Below are 18215 nucleotides of genomic sequence, written 5' to 3'. Positions count from 1 at the left end.
AATTCAAACATACCACTGCCAATCTCTTCATAAACGTTGCAGACAGAAACACTTGCATCTTCATCTATCCATTCACACACTAACCCAGAAGCAGGTCGGTGTACACAGTCAATAAAAAAAAAAAATCTCAACTATGAGCTAGCCAGACATGATGTCCCCCACCGCTAAAACTCTAAAACTGTAGTCTGCACTGTCAAAAGTACTTCTTAGAAACATGAGGTCACCTTGAACGTAACATGCTTAGAATGGGGCATGGTAGAGGGGCACAAGACAAGAATGTTAAAATAATCAAGGAAATCATAAAGTGAGTAGTTGATGAGCAGAGAAATATTAACTTCTGACTCACAGAAAACAAATGTAACAAAATAAAATATGCCGAAAGGTGGTTCTTCCTTGAAACACTGTTGCACTTACTTTTACTCCTTAGGTTTAAGAATAAGAAACCAGCAATTAATTTTAAAAAAAGACATTTGAAACATTAAGTGCATGTTCTTTCAGTCCTTAGGTCACTTGAAAACTGCAAACCGAAATATTTTGAAAGCATGGCACATACTTGTCCCCATGACCTGATGTGGCAGATCAGTCACAGAGGCAGCATACACTAACATCATCCATCAAAATAGAATACACGCACACACAGACTGACTACGCTCTTGCTGCAGTTCAGCAGCTGTGCTAGGGCCCAACTCCAATGGAAAAGCCAGAGCTGGTGAGGCTATAAACCTGCCATTATAACCGTACAGTAAATGACCTTCGGAGCAGCTATTGTGTCTATAATACCAACAACAGGCTGCCCCGTGTAATTTCAAAACCAGATGTTTAGAAAATCACGTACTTAAAATATTTAATTTGAACAAGTGATAAGTACAATACAAGGAATTATACAGCTTCAACGTGCATTCCTAGAGGCTGCAAAAGGGCTCCTCTTAACAATATAACAACAAAGGGGTGAGAACGTTTAAGTTGATGGAGGCTAAAAGACATAAATATAAATTTTACTAAAAGAGTTTGATCGCATGCACTCACCTGGTGCTGCCTGGAAACTGGACATGCGCGTTTCGTAAAGGGTAGTTTTCTAGTTGACATTCGAGAAACGGACCATAGCAAGGCCCACCTCCACTTCATCACTTGGGCTACTCTGCATCACGTGGTCTTTTTTGCATCACGTGCGTTTAAACGTTTACGTCGTCATCTTTTGTGCGCGAGAGGGGGAAGGCAAGGCGTTACGGGAGCGATTCCTCTGTTCCAAAGAACATTTCGTATAGTTGGCTGTTATTTGGTTCCTGGTAAGTCTTAAAGTTATCTCTTGTTGATTGTTACTTTAATGCAGAGCGGCAATATTGGAAAGGGGGTATTTCTGTGCATTTAGGTGGTTTGTAATGTGCATCAGTGGTGAGGTTCACTTAAAGTACAGGCAGATTCAGTTTTGTTTTTTTCGTTATTTCAGTGTTTTTTGAGGACCTGTGCATCAAAGGGGTGAGGCAATATTGGGGAGGGGGTATTTCTGTGTATTTTCGGGTTTGTGATATTTACTTAAAGTACAGGTGGATTCAGTTTGTTTTGGGCTTTTCGCATGCAGCTGTTCGATTTACCCGTGGGGATGTGTTTTGTGGAGGGGGGCTGGGCACAGGTAGTTATCCTCCCGCTGGCGGGAGGGGGTTGGAGGATTTGGTGTGTGCAGCAGATGATGTGGAAATGTGTTTTATGCAGAAAGACGCGTATGGGTACGAATTTTCAGCATGACAGTTCAGTTCTTTATTTCTCCTGCCTGGGGGGGCGATTTGGCATTCCCCGGGGAGGGGGATTGTTCATTTACCCCCTTGCAATGTGTGGAAGAGAAGGTTAAACGGGGACCCTGTGTTGCTTTCATTGTCAAGCGCACATTTAAAGTCCATGTGAGACCCGCTAGCATTGTGTTTAGTTTTAAAGTTTGCCGATACTTTCTGAAATGCCTTTATGGCGTAACAATTTGTTTCTGTCACGTCGTCATGACGTTTTCAAGTGGGACGTCACCTCTTAGAACGAGGATTACGAAAAAGCAGTGGTCCACGCCGTGCACGGGCAGGTATTTATTTTTTATTGTGCATTTATAATGTGCTTATTCATTTCGGGAAAATGCATCTCGGGAAAGCGCCTGGTATATTTGATCTTTTTATTTACATCGAGGGGAACGGGGGACAATGAAACACCGATGGGTTTGGTTTTCCTATTTTGATTTTAGTTACAAGAACAGCGGATCTTTGTGTCTTCTTGGCTGGTATCCTCATCCCCGGCTCCAGCCACCCCTAAACAGAAGTGGATTATGGCCGTGCTGCAAACGCTGAAATTCAAACGCTGAGGGAATTTCATGGCAGATTTTGGCTGCCGCCATCTTCACCTTTTATCCAGTGGTGGAAATCGAGAACAATGTGGGGTTGTGGGGATTAGAGCTGGCCTTTGACCTTCGATCAAAGGAAATGTCCACAATGATAGTTTAAAACGGCGCAATTGCTTTCATGCTGCTTCTTTTCCAAACTATATATCAATTCCATTTCCATGGCACTGGTGATGTTACTTCACTATGTTAATAGTTTTGACCATTGTTGCTGAGTAAATATTCTTTAAAAGGCGCACAATCACTCCCATTTTATATATTTTTTTAAAACTGCCCCCATGGGTACTCTTCAAACAGGGTTACAATCGAGGAATGAATTGCCATTTACAACCATGGGCCACTTTTTCATTGGTGCCTGAGAATTTTATGGCCCAGTCTGACCCGCACATGTACACCTAAACTACCAACAGCAATGGCCTGACCCTCCACTCCCAAGAAGGCAACTTTAAATTAAATATATGGTGTTTAAAAGCACCATCCATTGCGCACTTGGTGCGTGGTTTGTCTCCCCGGGGCAGGCCGCTTCCTGGTTTCCCTTCTGCCCACTGCACCCTGATTGGCCCACACACGCCATATCAAGAACATCCCAGGGCAGCCCTCTGCCCGGCAAAGGACCACGAGGCAAAGGGCGGCTCCAAAATGTGTCTGCAGGGGATGCCAAGGAAGCCAGCAGCTAACACCAACAAAAACTGTGAGTGTGGCATGGGTGGGGAGTAGAGCAATTACTATACTCCAGAAAACCCCTGCCACTCTCTTACCTCCCAATAACATAGTGCCATAATATGAGCATGTCCACACTTAGATAGAATTGTGAACACCAGCCTGCGCCGCATCTTGATAAGGCTGTGAATGTTAGCATGCCCACATCTACATAGAATTCTGAACATTGGCCTGCACCGCATCTAGATAGGATTGTGAAGGCCAACAAGTGCCACACTTAGACAAAACTGTGAATGTTAGCATGCTAAAGGTCAGGTAACCCACTAACCAATATAACCTCAAATTCTGCATACTTATCTCACTCAAAAACTCACACAATCATCTCTCGCACCACAAGCCGCAAGCACTTCACAACACTGCAACAACACATAAGCCAGAGCAACAGCACACACGGACTGACACCGGTCCAATACCCGTATACTGAGTTGAAGCTGCCAACACCACTCCTCACTATCCTACTCCCTCTTCACCTTACTAACGCATCCCACCTTATCGTTTACCGATCCGCCAGAGCGCCTGGGGACCAATTCCGTTGATGACAGTGCGCGGTACACATACATTTAACATTTAGTCTACACTGTGATCTTGGCTCATGCAGACCAGTATTTTAAGCAGACTGTGAACTAATCATTAAGAGCAATTACTCTAACTAATGATGAAAGAGCAGATAGTCTGTGGGGAAACCCTGTTTTATTTTTTTATTTGCTTTAATTCTGTGAACAATTTTTTTTTTACAGAAAGATAGAACTTTTTATTGCCATTTATAACAACTGAACAAAAACCATAACCCTCCAACCTCCCACCCCCACGTGTCTTGATGCATCACTACATTTCTCTTGGGTTCTGTCCATTGTAGTGTCCTTACTTTACCCATCCCTCACCACCACCCACCCATTTTGCACACAGTCCAAGTTCCATCGGTTGGATCAACTCATGCTCCAGAGTCCTCCCATTCCAAGCCGCCCCCCCACCCCCATATCATGCCAATCCCAGAAGCTTCATGCTACGTGGGCACTAAGCAGCCCTGGAGTCTCGTTTGAGAAATTGCAACACCAAGTCCCAGTCCAAAAGAAACAATTGATGCTCGCCTTTCATTGAGTACGTCACCATCTCTAGATGCTGCTAACCTCCAAATCCTTCCTACCCATTCATGTTCCGTGGGCCCCTCCTTTGCCTTCCATTTCTGTGCCATCACCAAGATCACATACTTTCCTTTGAGCCTTCGTCCGTATCTTGTCTAGGGTACCATCCAGCCCAAACATAAACAACCCCATGTCTGCACCCCCAGTGGTAGCAGTGCCCATCATGCCTCGCACCGCTTCACGAATCTTGAACCAAAATGGAACCACCTTCGGACAGAGCCACCAAACGTCTCCAGTTGCCCTCCTCCCCACACCCCCTCCAACATAAGGCGGTACTGGTTCCGGGCAGATATATTTTAGCCTACCTGTGGGGGGTGATGTGCCACTGATACATCAACTTCACCCAGATTTCTTGGCGTTGTAAAGAATTTGTCAGCCTGGGAATCCGCGCCCATAGGGATTGCCATTGCTCCAAAGAAATTGCTTGCCTGGTTTCTTTCTCCCAATTAATCATAAAACCCCTCTTACCGACCTCTTCCCCCTCCCCTGCCCCCCCTTCTCCTTGAGCAGCCCATATAGGTCCCCCACAAGGTGTCTGTCCCCTGCTTTAGTACATACATATTTCTCGAATTGGGTAAGCTCCCTAGTGGCCGCCCCTTTTTATAGCGGGGTGTAGGGCCCAATGTCTTAGTTGCATATACCGGAATCGCTCCTTTTCCCCACCCCAAAAGTGTTCTTGCAGTTATAGAAGCCCCTCGCCTGCCCTCCTTCGTACAGATCTTTGAGGCACCTACAGCCCCCCTCTTGCCACGCATGAAATCTGGATTCGGTCCCCAGCCCAGGGGTGAACTGAGGATTAGCAAAAATGGGTGTGAGGGGAAGGTAGTGAATTTTGATCTACGCACCGCTTCAACCAGTCACGTAGTATCCCCAACTGCTCTGCCTGGTAATAGTTCACCATATTGTTTGTTTGTTTGTTTTATTTATTTATAATGCGCCCCAGGCCCTTAGGTTACCGGGCGCAGCAGCAAGTATATGCGAGACTTACAATGTTACAAAGCTCCATGAATGAATTTACAATATTACAAAATTACATGAATGTACAATTGGCGGTTGCAGTATTTACATGAATGTACAGTTAGCAATATACAGAGTTAGCAGTTCTAAACATAAGGGTTACTAACGCATCTGAGTGCATTAAGTAGGGCTACACTTGTGAAGGTTCAGGTGTCTAGTCGTTGTTAGCGTTAATATGTTTGATGAAGTTCCTTCTGAAGTGTGGGAAGGGTTGGTCTACTCTTAGGTTGGGTGGCAAAGCGTTCCACAAGTTGGCAGCTCACAGGGAAGCTTGCACCACCGATTTTAGCAACTCTAAATATGGGTACTACCAGGCAATTGGAGTTGGCGAGTCTCATGGGTCTCTTGGATGTTTTTCTTTTTATTTTGTCCGTCAAGTAACTAGGAGCAGCATTGTTCAGGGCCTTATGGGTCAAGGAGATAATTATTAGGTGGATTTTATGATCCGTGGAGAGCCATTTGTGTTGCCGCCTAATAGAGGAGATATGCTCCCTCTTCTTTATGCCTAATGCGGCTATAAGAGCATTGTTTTGTAGAGTTTGGAGTCTTTGGGTAGTGGCTTTATTGGCACCACTGTATAGGGCATTACAATAGTCGAGTCGGGAAAGTATTAAGGCTCTAGCCAAGATTAGACAACTGGTATTGGATTGGTGTAGGCAGTAGTGGAAGCTAGGGAGTTGACCTGTTTAGTGAAAGACAAGGTAGAATCGAGGTAAAAACGGAGTGTTTTTACTTCCCTTGAGACTTTGATAACATTTCCATCTATGCTGAAAGCTGAGTAGTCCGGGCCCAATTTGTTAATATTGGCTTGTGTACCAAGAATGATCAACTCTGTCTTATCATTCAGGCAGAGACCATGAGTAGCCATCCATGCCTGAATGATGAGATACACTCTATTCACCAACTCCCTGTCCTTGCTATGATCCCCAGAAAGTGGGAGGAGAATCTGTGTATCATCTGCATAGTTGGTGTAGGTGATACCAAGATTGTCCAGATCATCGAACGGAGGTTTGGTGAATATATTGTATAGAGTCAGGGAGACGCAGGATCCCTGAGGGACTCCACAGGTGATGGGTATAGGGTCTGCTGCTACCGATGGGGGGGGGGGGGGACTCTCATAGTTCTCTCTCAGAAAGGATTCTATCCAACTGATAGCTTGGGTGGAGAAGTGAGCGGCAGAGTCCAAGTGTCTGCAGAGGACCTTGTTGTCCACAAGGTCAAACGCAGCTGAGAGATCTAGTAGGAGGACGAGGGCTGTCTTACCTTGATCTCTCAATTCGTCTATTTGGGTCTTTAAATCAATAAGGGCTGTTTCCGTTCCATGTAGTGGGCGGAAGCCAGATTGTCTAGATCCTAGTAGTTTATGCAGTTCAAGGTATTTTTGAATCTGTATGTAGGCCACTTTGTCCAGGATTTTCAACAGAAATGGAACTGTAGTGATTGGACGGTAGTTAGTAGGGATGAGAGGGTCTAGAGTTTGCTTTTTGAGCAACGGGAGCACCCAAGATTGTTTTAAATTGGCAGGGATGATGCCTGTGGAGAAGGATGCGTTGACCAGTCTGGAAATAAAAGGTGATAAATCTCTGGCAGCGTCTTTTATTAGCTGTGCTGGGCAGATGTCATGTTTATTTTGGAGGGTGTTAATTTTATTGGTTAGAGCATGTTGGATGTCTGTGCACCAGGTCTGATCTTTAGTACAGGTGTCTGGTATGGCAATAGGTGACTCAAGTTCCTTCAATATGGAAAAGAGTTCCTTCATACTTCAGTTAGAGTTGGCGATACGATCATTGTATGAATTCCTCTTAGCCAGACAAACTGCATTTTTGTATTGTCGGGAAATAGATGTTAGTTTGGCCTTGTTCTCAGCAGTTGGGCATAGTTTCCAGTTGGATTCAGCATAGGGCCTTGAGTTCAGGAGTAAACCATTTAATTAAATGGGCTTTAGGTTTACTTGTACGCTTTTTAAGTGGGGCAATTTTGTCCATAGTATCGGTCATGATTTTGTTGTACTCATGAACTAATATGCTGGGGTCTAAGTTGTCAGGCAGTGCATTTAATGTTGGAAGAATAGCGGGTATGACATTGTCTATTGTCATATTCTTTTTGTTTCTTGTTGGGCATGAAAATGGCATGGGGACGACTGTAGAGGATGGTCGGGAGGTTAGAAGGTTGAAGGACACTAGTGAGTGGTCAGTCCATGATAATGCCGAGATAGATGAGAACTGCTGTACAGTTTGAGTTAGCGACCCAGTCTAGTATTCTACCTTTCGTATGGGTGGGGTTGTTAACTTTTTGGGATAATCCTAGGGAGTTAATAGCGTGGGCAATAGTCACGGCGTGCGCCTCTGCTTGGTCATTAAATCCTATATTAAAATCCCCTAGTACCAGCAGTTGTGAAGTGGTTTTAGCATTGAGGGTTAGTAGCTTGTGCAGATCCTCTTCGAAGGTCCAAAGCGGACCTGGAGGTCTATAGATTAGGTGAATGGTTAGGGATTGATTATTGTTTGAGGAGTTTTGCAGTGAGGGCTTCACAAGATTGTAGAGTTTGGGCGGGGGCTAGCCTTAGCGAAAGACTCTATTTGGAGATGATGGCAATTCCGCCTCCGCGGGTGCCCTCTCGGTCTTGCCTATATATAGTGTAACCGTCAGGGATGGCTAGCATAAGTGGAAGGGCCTGCTGCCTTGTGTAGCCAGGTTTCGGTTATTGCAATAAAGTCCAAATTCGCCTCAGTGATTAGATCAGCTATATCAAGGGCATGTGCCATTAATGACCTGGCATTGAGAGGAGTGATTCTTGGTTTCCTCTGGGGGGAACCATATCTGTTCCCCCAACCCCGCCCCCCCTATTTCTGGGCATTTGCATCAGCCTACTCAGAATTCTAGGCTTCCTCTGCCACATATGTAGGCCTGAGTAAGCTTTCTCAACTTTCTAAAGAAAGGGTCTGGTACCCTGACCGGTAATGCCATAAATACAACAACTTTGGAAGAATAACCACCTTTAAGGCATTAACCCTGCCTAACCAGGACACAGCCAGTGGACCGCAGCCCCTTGATTGTCCCCAGTATCGGGAGATAATTCGCCTCATACATTTAGTCTATCGTTCCCGTGATAACCGTCACCAAATATCTTATTCGACCCTTCACCCAGACAAAATCGAAACTCTTCCTTGGCTCCTTCTCCACCCCAGGGGCTATCTGTAAACACAACACCTCAGACTTGCTTTTAATAATCTGTAGCCCTGCAATTTGACCAAACTCCCCAAAAACTGTCGACTGCCTCCAGAGATACTGGGGGGGGGGGTTGTTGGGGTTAGCAACATATCATCCGCAAAAGCGGTCACCCTGTGCTTCCCCCCCCCCCCCCCCCCCCAAACATCACCCCTTTCATCTCATGGTTAAATCGGATTTTACTCAAGAGCGGCTCTAAATAAATTGCAAAAAGAAGCGGCGACAGCGGGCAGCCCTGCTTCGTGCCTCTAGATACAGCCACTGGATCGGACGCTTCCCCATTAATCATCAGGCGCAATGTGGGATTACAATAGTTCGCCTCTATCCTACCCAATCATTTTTCCCCAAAGCCCAGCTTACGCATGGTGGCAAAGAGAAAGCTCCACTCCACTCTGTCAAACGCTTTCTCAGCGTCCAGGGCCACCACAATAGCCTCCATCCTAGATTTATTCACTTTCTCTATAATGTGGGCAATCCTCCTGGTGTTGTCGTGCGTCTGTCTCCCCTTAATAAAACCAGACTGATCCTGCTCTACTAGGGATGGAAGAAGAGGTTCGAGCCTAGACACCAAGATCTTAGTAAAGTTCTTTGCGTCCAAGTTAATTAAAGCAATCGGCCTATATACCCCGCACGATGTAGGGCCTTTCCCCTGTTTAGGGAGTTGCACCACCTTCGCTTCCTCCATAGATGGGTTTATCCCTTTACCGCATCCAAAGGTATAAAGCAAGCAATCTTGGGGGCCAGTACATCCCTAGGTTTTATAGAATCTGCCGTGAACCCGTCAAGCCCAGGAGCTTTGTCGAGGGGAAGGGCCGCGATGGCCTTGTGGACCTCCTCTATAGTTAGGTCCTTCTCGAGCTCCCCCCCCCCCTTTCCGCTACATCGACCCCGGCAAGCTGACATCCTTCCAGATACCTCCCCTGAGCCCCTTCCACTGGGCTATCAGATCTATACACTTCCCCATAATACCTCACGAACTCCCTTTTTTGATCTCATGAGTCTCAATTACCCCCCCTCCGCCTTAGCCAAGACTATTCTGTCCAACTGGCCCTTAATCACCCTATACTACCTTCTGGTCTCCGTGGAGGGTCTAACAGCTAGCTCCTGCATGACCACTTTCAACTTTGCCTCTAGATCCTCCTCCATCTTCCTGCATTCCCTTTCCCTCCTCGCCTTGATCCCTCTAATGGTAGCTTTAAAAGCATCCCATACTATCCCAGGGTCAATGCCCTCTGTAACATTCTTCTGAAAGAAGTGAACCATTTATTGTTGCAGCTCTTCCTGGAGCACCACACCCTTAAAAATATGAGAAGGGTACTTCCACTTCCATACGCCCGCCCCCCCCTCCCCCCCCCCCCGAGACGGCAGTGCAAGCTCCAACACAATCGGGGCATGGTCTGAAATTGAAATCACGGCCACCTCAATCTCCCTGTGCTTACCAACCAGAGCACGGGACATCCATACACAATCTATCCTAGAGGCAGATCTGTGCACATGAGAGTAGAAGGTGTACCCCCTATCATTACCCCTCTTTTCCTGCCATGTGTCTACCAACGCTAGGTTCTCCATTTTGGACTGTCCCTCACTGGAGGGCTTAGTCTGGGCATAAGAGTCTCACGCTCCTATCCCTCGCCGGATCCCAGGCTAAATTGAAATCCCCTATCAGTATGTTACCCCTAGCCGCCCTTTCCAGTTTAACCAACATAATTTGTATAAAGTGATCCTGCCCCCAGTGTTTGGCGCATATAGGGTAGCTACTGACCAAACCTCCCTGCCACTTTGAGGGTTCAACACCAGAAACCTGCCCAAACCATCTCGGGAAGAGCCTATAACCACCACATCCAAACCATTTCTTAGGGCTATGAGGACTCAAACCCCGCCCCCCCACCCCCCTTCTTCCCTTGGCCGTTCGATTGATGGAGGTGGTCAAACCCTTCAGCTTCACCCTCATTCTGTCCTTTTCTTGTATGAGTTTCCTGATGACTGATACTGTCACAGACCCGTAACCCTCCCTCCCTCCACTGGGTGCACACTGCCAGCCTCGCAACCCCATTGGCAGGTCAACCCTGAGCCATAGGTAATCCTCCATGACCCAACCCTCATTAGACACCCCTCCCTGGGTACCCCAAAAACCAGTTACAGCGTAACCCAGAAGTCAACTTGGCGGCACCCTACTTGCCTATACCTGCAGGCCCCCCCCCCCCCCCGGGGGGGGGACCCCTGCTGGGCCATTCCTCCTCCTCACTTTCCTTCTTGGTGCATGTGTTGACCAATCCCACTCCTTACGTTTGGGGCTAGCTCTCCCCCATCCAACAACTCACTTGAGGCTTGGTCCACCTCTATCCTGAGGATGGACGCACCCTCCTCCTTTGTGACTCTTCCGTCCAGTTCAAACACCAAGCCAAATGGAAATGTCCACTTGTATTTCAAGCCCCTCTTCTGAAGCTCCTGCGTTATTGGATGCATCCGCCTCCTCTTGTTAAGAGTAATAGCTGAGAGATCCTGAAACAATTAAATGGATGGCCCATTGAAGCTGATGGCATCCGCCCCCCTTGCTGCCCTTAACATTTTCTCTTTTTGAGCATACTTGTGCAGCACCACTAAAACATCATGCGGTCGGGCACCGGGCTCATCCCTTCTGGGTCCCACTCTGAGCCCTGTCCCCTCTGATCTCCTCCGGGCTTGAGGCATCAGCAAGGGGAGCGAACAGCAACCTCACAGTCGGTGGGAGGTCTGAGTCTGAAACAGACTCCGGTAAAAACTTTACACTAATATTGGCCCTTCTCGACCTATTGTCAAGATCCTTGGTTTGAAGCTTAAGGTTGTGAGTAGCGTTGGCCAGACTTTCCACCCATTCCTGCACTTTATGAGAATCTTTTGCTAAATCCTGGAGGGCCCTTTCATTGGTGTCCACCCTTGATCCCAGGTTGGTTAAGTCACCGCTCACTTCCCGGGTCGCCCCCACAAGGTCCTCCTTCATTTTGTCAAGTTGCTCTTGCATGACTCAGACTATTCAATCTCCAAAGGATTGAAAACAGTCCTCCAGGAGCTTCTTTGTGACCCTTTCTTCCCCATGTCCATCTTCCAGGGCCCACCCCTCCTCGCTCCTGCTACTCTTTCCTTTCTGCGGATTCCACCCCCTACTCCTTTCTCCATAACTTGTGTAGCATCCCCTCCGGTGATTTCTTCTCACCCTTTGCCAGGGTCCCTGGAGCCTTTCCTCTGTTCTTAGACATCGTCTTCCGCAATGAGACCTCCCGGCACCTCCACCTCCCTTGTCCGAACCCAACACCACCTCGTCGTACAGGCCTGTTTTCTCTACTGTCCTCCGGGACCTTGTACCACGTACCCCCCAGGTGACCAGGGCACGAGCACCACCCCCCCGCCCCCCCCCCCCGCCGTGTGCCCAGTATGTCTGGGATTTTTATACCTTCTTGGAATCCTGATGCAACCTTAGTGGCCTGAGGCCTCTAGATCCACTACTCCCTCCAGGGTGCCTCCTCGCATTGGACCACGTACCCCACCTCCCCTGATGCAGACTATCCGTCCCCACTGGACACACCAATGCCGTACCTGCCCCAATATATAGCAAAAGGGCGAGGGCCAACTTCTCTGCACACTGCTGGCACAATCCTAATGACCGTTAAAGCAGAGGGGCCAAGGAGCAGGTACAGTGCACAAAGATCCGGGTAATGTCGTATCACTTTTCCCCCATAAAAGTCTTCCTTCCACTATCCTCCCAACGACCTTCCCCTTTCACAGGCTCTTACGATTGCTGCTCAACTCGCAACTAGAGCTCCGGGTCTTCTGCCGCAGCTGCTCTGCTTTGTGCTTCCCCACTGCGGGCTCCTCCTCCCTCCAGTAAGAATGGAGCCCCGGGACGCCCACACACTCGGCTCCCGGCCTTCCGCAGGATGCTGCCGATGCTCCAGGGCAACCTATTCTTTCACTGTTGGGGACCCGTCTCAGCTGGGGTCCAGGAGCGCCCGCCCTCACCTCCATACCGCACCCGCCGCCTGCTGCAGCGACAATCCAAGGGTGTCCCAGGGGGCAAAGATATGTCCAGGCTGGCCTCGGGTTACCCGCAGGCCCCCGCCTCTCCGCCCGCGTTCTGCACCCGCTGGGACCTCTCCAGGAGATGCACGTCTCCCCCGCCACTGCAGGGAGCCCCTCCTCTGTCCACCGCTGGGGCCCAGGAACGCTCGCTCCCACTGCTTGCCTCCTACTGCAGGCGAGATCCAGGGAAACCCCAGGGGAGCATAAACAAGTCCAGGCCGGCCCCAGGACCCGCACAAATCCCTGCCTCTCGCCAGGCTGGGCACCCCGGGTCCACCGCCGTCGGCCCCGCCGCCGATGGCTCCTCCTGCACCGGCTCCACGGACACCGTCCACTGACCGCACCACGCGGCCTGATCACTCTGCCTCCCTCTTGCTGACGCAGACCCAACGTGTACCACTGAGACAGGCCGGGCTCTGCCGCTCCGTCCTCCAGGCCCGTCTCGCAGCACCAGCAGGCTCCTCTATTTCAGCCACCAGCAGGTCGGGGCACCTGGGGAGGGGAACTGCTCCAATAACCCACTTTTTGGGCTGGGAGCGCCTCTAGCATAGGGTCGTCGCTCTGGCAGCCATCTTGGATCCCAACATATACATTTTTAAGCAGGTGGCCTAGCCATGTGGGTCTTTCTTTTGAGAGGACTGTACAGGATAGGAGATGCCTTCTTGCCTCGATTTGATTATCTTGGGTGCAGAAGTGGCATTTGTTTGAGTCCACCTGTCGCCTGATCGCTAAGATCTCGTTTGTGCTGATTAAGTTCAGGCGAATTCTCATGAAACTTGCTCTTAGAGCTTTGAGCTTTGTCTGGGATTTTCATGAGGTATGGTATAATCTTGTTTGCTTTTTTTGGATTATATGGCAGATCCTTTGTCAGGCTGCATTGAGTCTCTATCCAATCCATTTTTAGGATCTTTTTTTATTGACTTTCCCTGGATTGGAGAGGAGGCCCTCTTCTGAACTTCAGATTTAATATTTTTTTTTCTTCCCATAAGCTCCTGTTCTCCATTTTGGGAGCGTTTGGTTTTCATCGTTCAACATTTCTCTGTTGATTATCTCCAGAATTGATTTTGCAGCAGCCAGTTGAATGAACTTCCTGTATAGCATCAGACCACTTCTTTCAACGGTTGCTTTCAGGGAGGACAAACTAAGTTCCCGTTGAATCAACACCATAGGAGTCGACTGTGGCAGTGACAGCACTTGGCACCAAAAGAGTCCCTCAAGCTTCATCCATATGGAGTACGGAAGTGATGGCATCGCTTCAGCTCCAAAAACTATACTTGGGTACTTGGATCACCTTTTTGACCTAAAGAATTTCAGGATTGTCATTTAATGAGAAACGTCCAAACTTTCTGTTCATGATTTTTGTTTGGCCTATTAAGGTTCTCATCTTTGCTCGTAGATGGTCTTGCATTGGTGTTTCAGCTCTACTGTTGCTCAGTATTGCCAAGTATTTAAAACTGGTGACATTTTCCAGCCTGTTACCCTACGTTAACAGTTTGAGACTGTTATATTAGAATCTTTTCTTTTTTTCTTTATTTTTTCTTCCAAACATTACCTTCTCTATTTAATTTTTTTTGTCTCGTTGAGTTCCAAGTTGTTGTCTCTCAGGTAAACCTTCAAGTTATCCATCTGTCTATGTAACCAGACAGGGGTTTAGTCAAGCAGTATTATGTCATCTGCATAGAGGATTCTTGGGATTTTTGTTTCCAAATGACGGCGTGAAGGCTCAAATTAATTCCTGGGAGTCCCTATTCAGCGATGTAGTTGTATAAAGCTGGCGCTAGGGCATCCTTGTTTCACCCCACGCGCTGTTAAGATCTTATCTGATAACAAGCCAGCTTTGTTTAGCCTTTCACTCATTGAGGTCTGTGAGTACAAAGCCTGGATCGTCTGTAAAATTGAGCTTGGGAACCTTCGATGGATCCGTTTTTGCCACAAGATTTCTGTTCACCCTGACGAAAGCTTGCAACAAGTCCATCAAGATTAGACCTAATCGTGTTTTGGCTTGAAGTGCTTTTGCCTTCATAACACTTATTAGAAAGAATGTTTGCTGAAGTTCCCAGTCCACGAACAAAGCCCAACTGTAGTGGATCATAATTATTGGAGGCAAAGGTTCACTCTTGGAAGGCCTCCAGAGCTGAGGAGCCAAACATTTTGCCAATGGTATCCAGTAGAGCTATTGGGCGATATTGCTTTGAATCATTCTTGTCTCCTTTTTTTTTTTTTAACGATTTCCACTACAATGGCGTTTTTCCATGTTGAGGGAATTGCACTGCAGTCTATGCAGTCCTGGAATTTCTCTTTTATCAGGGATGCCCAGGCTTCCGGGCGCTGTTTCAGGTTATAATTAGTTAAGCCATCTGGGCCCAGTGCTCGGGAGTTATTTCATTTTCTGATCTTGTCTTCTTGTCAGTGACGATGTTCCGGCGCACTTTAACAGATGGCGTGTCAAGGGGGCATTTGTTTCCCAGTGATTACTTGTGTGAAATCCAAGCTTGTTCGGCCACGTTATCAAGTGTTGATTCATTTGCGCCTGGCTCAATCGGGGTCCACAAGACCCTGGAGATTTTGCCACTCAAAAAAATTTCTCCCTTTACTATATATATAAGCAAAGGAACAGTGGGGAAAAAAAGGCATAGAAGAAGTTCTTGCCCATCAGCCCTTCCTCAAAGTTAAACTGCAGAGCTCTTCCAAAGCTCCACGTGTACAACAAACTGTTAGTACCTAAAAGGCGAATGGTAAGACAAAGCACTAATATATATTCTTTGTCTTACCATTCGCCTTTTAGGTACTAGCCATCGAGGAAAGGCTTTGTAGTTAACCATGTCTCTTGGAGACTGACAATATCAGTCGCCCAGGTTAACATCCGAGATCGTAGTTAAATGTCCAAAACCTCAGGTATTCCAGGAGCTCGTTTGTTTTTCCCTTGGTGCAACAACTCTTCTTTTGACTTCCTAGGTCAAGCCCGGAAACCTCCCTGCATTTCTATGTTGGTGGCTAGAAGAATTTATAGTTTTTCTGGACTCTTGATGTCCAAATGCTCTACTTTCGGGGCGGTTGTTGCTCATTTTCCTCTTTACGCCTGTGCTGGTGGTTTCTCGGAATCTCATGCTGCTTGCCACTTTATTGTATTTATTGTTTCTCCCGAAGGCAGGGCCTCGTGGGAATATATTAACTTTTTCGGAGAGTCCGCTGTCTCGGCTTGTTGGCGAAGATTCATTAAGGGTCCGTTCGTATGATGGACGGAGTTAACATTTTCGAAGATGCCCCTCGACGACCCCCCCCCTCCCCCCCAGTCCCCGCTTGGTTAATCAATCGGGATGTTCCCGAGTGCAGTCGTTTCAGGCTTGCAGTTAGTTTGCAAAGTTGTATAACCTTCATTCGGTTGAGTACTACATTATTTGTTAAGTTGGAGATCTAGTGAAGTGTAAAGACACTTTTTTTATATATATATCGATGGAGATAGAATTTTTTTTTTTCCCCCAAATATTCATGTGTGGTTCTGCTGCTTAATGACTTCCTTGTCTTTGCTTAGTTGGGTATGGGACAAATACCTCCCTACTGAATCTCCCACTCTCTCGTGATCTAGAGTTACTCCTGGTTTTCCCACGCCTCGCTCTGGATTTCTCACTTGGCCTTTTATAATGAGTTTTATCCTCTTTACTTTGGCTTCCGCGGGTGTGCCCCCTCCCCCCCTGTGTTCCGCCTGGGGGCTGGAGCATCAATCTTCCTTTTTTGGCAGTGGGTTTCTTCTTGCTTCCCTTATGCATTTTTTTTTCTTTTCCTTTTTTAGGTTCCATTTGTTCTTTAGTTCATTTCGCAGGCCATCAGTTTTTTTTTTCTTTTTACAGCTGGGATGGCCGTTAGCTCTGATTCAGTGTCTTCAATCGGGTAGACACTTAGCTTCAGTAACTCCTTCATCTGTATGCCGTTTACAAAGTTCATGGACAGAGGTTCAGTTCTCGTGGGCTCTTGTGGTAAATCCCCTTTTTCTTAATTTCAGTGTTGGCGTGTTTTTTTTAAAAAAAATTTTTTTTTAATGTTTTGGAGGGTCGGCTTTGGTTTTCACAATGTCCTGAGCCACTGCCCATAGCCTGTTCCCTCTGTGGTTTCTTATCTCTTGTGACTTCAGATCTGGAATAATGCCTTCCGATACGTAAGCTGCTCTACCCTTGGCTTGGGGTTGGTGGCAGTAGTACTTTGGGTGCCGGCTGATGTGGCCACTTTGGACCTCTGTTCAGAGGAATCTCGTACTGGTGTTTGAGTTGAACTTGTTGCTGTTACTAGTGAGTGTCTGGTGTTCTCCTGATTTTTGGCTTCAATATAACCCTCCAGATGGGTTAGTTTTGAATGCATGGATGACATTATTGCTGAGTTGCCTTTAAGGGCTTCATTCATAGCCTTTTATTTTTTTAATGGGGGAATCTAGCTTTCTGTGATTCTTCTTTTTCATCTATGTGTGCAGATGCCATCCTGTTTGAGTCCCCTAATTTGCCGGTGTCATTCCAAGCTCTTGCCTTGGAAGGCTACTTTCATTAGACGATGCAGGTATTGTTGATTCTGGTTGACTTTTCTCCAAGCCAACCTTGGTCCACTGGTCTGGATTTTTAGGCCTTAGGCGGGCGGCTGTTTATTTTGACGATTGGGAGGAGGGGGATCCGTTGTTGCAGCCGTTTCGTTTGTCATCTCTGGAATACGATTTTGTAGAATGTCCTCACTTGGCTATCGGACCGTCCTTTTTCTTGTCTGATGCCCTCTTATCAATGTTGGCGTTTTGGGCAGGTCCTCCCCGGTCCTTAGCGCTTGTTTTCTGGCGTTGCAATGGGCCTGTAGGGAAGCTTGTCTGCTGAGCTTACTTGTAATGTAGCCCAGGCACCAACACCTGCTGACGTGACAGACTTCAGACCCTGGCAGCATTTTGGTGTCTGTCAGTTCAACAGGAAGCTGCTCCCCCATTGATTTTTGTTCCAAAAAAATGTTTCACTGTGCTAGATAGCACATTTTTGCTGTAGGGAGAGGAGACGAGGATTTGTTTTTAACGCTTTTGGGCGCAAACACATGTACACTCAGGCTTTCGGTCTTTTCTTCTGATTTGTAGCCCGCTGTAAGAATGTGTGCCCTCCCCCACCCTGTTTTTTTTTTTTTTTGGTGTAATTTTATTTTTTTCTGCACTTTGGCCGGGCTTTATCCCTCAGGGGCGCGTCTTCGGTAGAGAGGGTTGAGGTAGTGGCTTGCGTAGATCTTTATTTTTTTGCCTTTTTGCCTTCTTAGGCATTCGGGAGATCTACAAGCCTACTTCCCGGGATCGTGTGGTTCTGTCTTAAGATGTTAATTGGGCATATCTGGCGGAGTTGTTAAATCCTGCGACCACAATATCGGACTTCAATATTTACTTTCATATTCGTTTTCTTAACCGCAAACAAGCAGCACGTAGGAGGGGCTGGGGGAGAGCTGCCTCTGACCTTAGTGTCACCCGTGGGCTTACCCCAGGGGTGACAGTGTTTATAGCAATGGAAACAATATCTCCAGCGTCAGTCTTCGAGTTGATTTCTTTGTATTCATCTGGGCACGCTGGCTGCATTGCCTCAGCGGTCTGTTTTTGTTTCTTTATCGCGCTGCCCTCCCCCTTCCAGTGTGTCACACACTAGGTTCTCCTGGGAGACGCAGCTCTTGCCTTCAAT

The 18215-nt window shown here is 47.3% G+C and overlaps 2 protein-coding genes across 18 annotated transcripts in view; one reads left to right on the top strand and one right to left on the bottom strand.

The window, feature by feature from the left end:
- Nucleotides 1–1151, bottom strand: part of FAM210A (family with sequence similarity 210 member A) — a 462026-nt gene extending 460875 nt beyond the window's left edge. For 4 of the 7 annotated variants that reach the window (XM_069620811.1, XM_069620810.1, XM_069620809.1 and 1 more), the window contains exon 1: nt 1027–1145. The gene's annotated coding sequence lies outside the window, so the exon portion shown is untranslated. Of the gene's footprint in view, nt 1–1026 lie in introns of all 7 variants that reach the window. The other 3 variants (XM_069620813.1, XM_069620812.1, XM_069620815.1) reach the window with 2 other exon arrangements.
- Nucleotides 1144–18215, top strand: part of RNMT (RNA guanine-7 methyltransferase) — a 480952-nt gene continuing 463880 nt past the window's right edge. For 4 of the 11 annotated variants that reach the window (XM_069620807.1, XM_069620798.1, XM_069620799.1 and 1 more), the window contains exon 1: nt 1144–1286. The gene's annotated coding sequence lies outside the window, so the exon portion shown is untranslated. Of the gene's footprint in view, nt 1287–1999; nt 2066–18215 lie in introns of those variants that run through there. The other 7 variants (XM_069620804.1, XM_069620805.1, XM_069620803.1 and 4 more) reach the window with 6 other exon arrangements.

Source organism: Ambystoma mexicanum, chromosome 5q (assembly GCF_040938575.1).
Source record: "Ambystoma mexicanum isolate Mex_15411 chromosome 5q, UKY_AmexF1_1, whole genome shotgun sequence".
NCBI lineage: Eukaryota > Metazoa > Chordata > Amphibia > Caudata > Ambystomatidae > Ambystoma > Ambystoma mexicanum.
The sequence above is the reverse complement of the archived record's forward strand: the minus strand, read 5'-3'. Positions and strand labels throughout refer to the sequence as shown.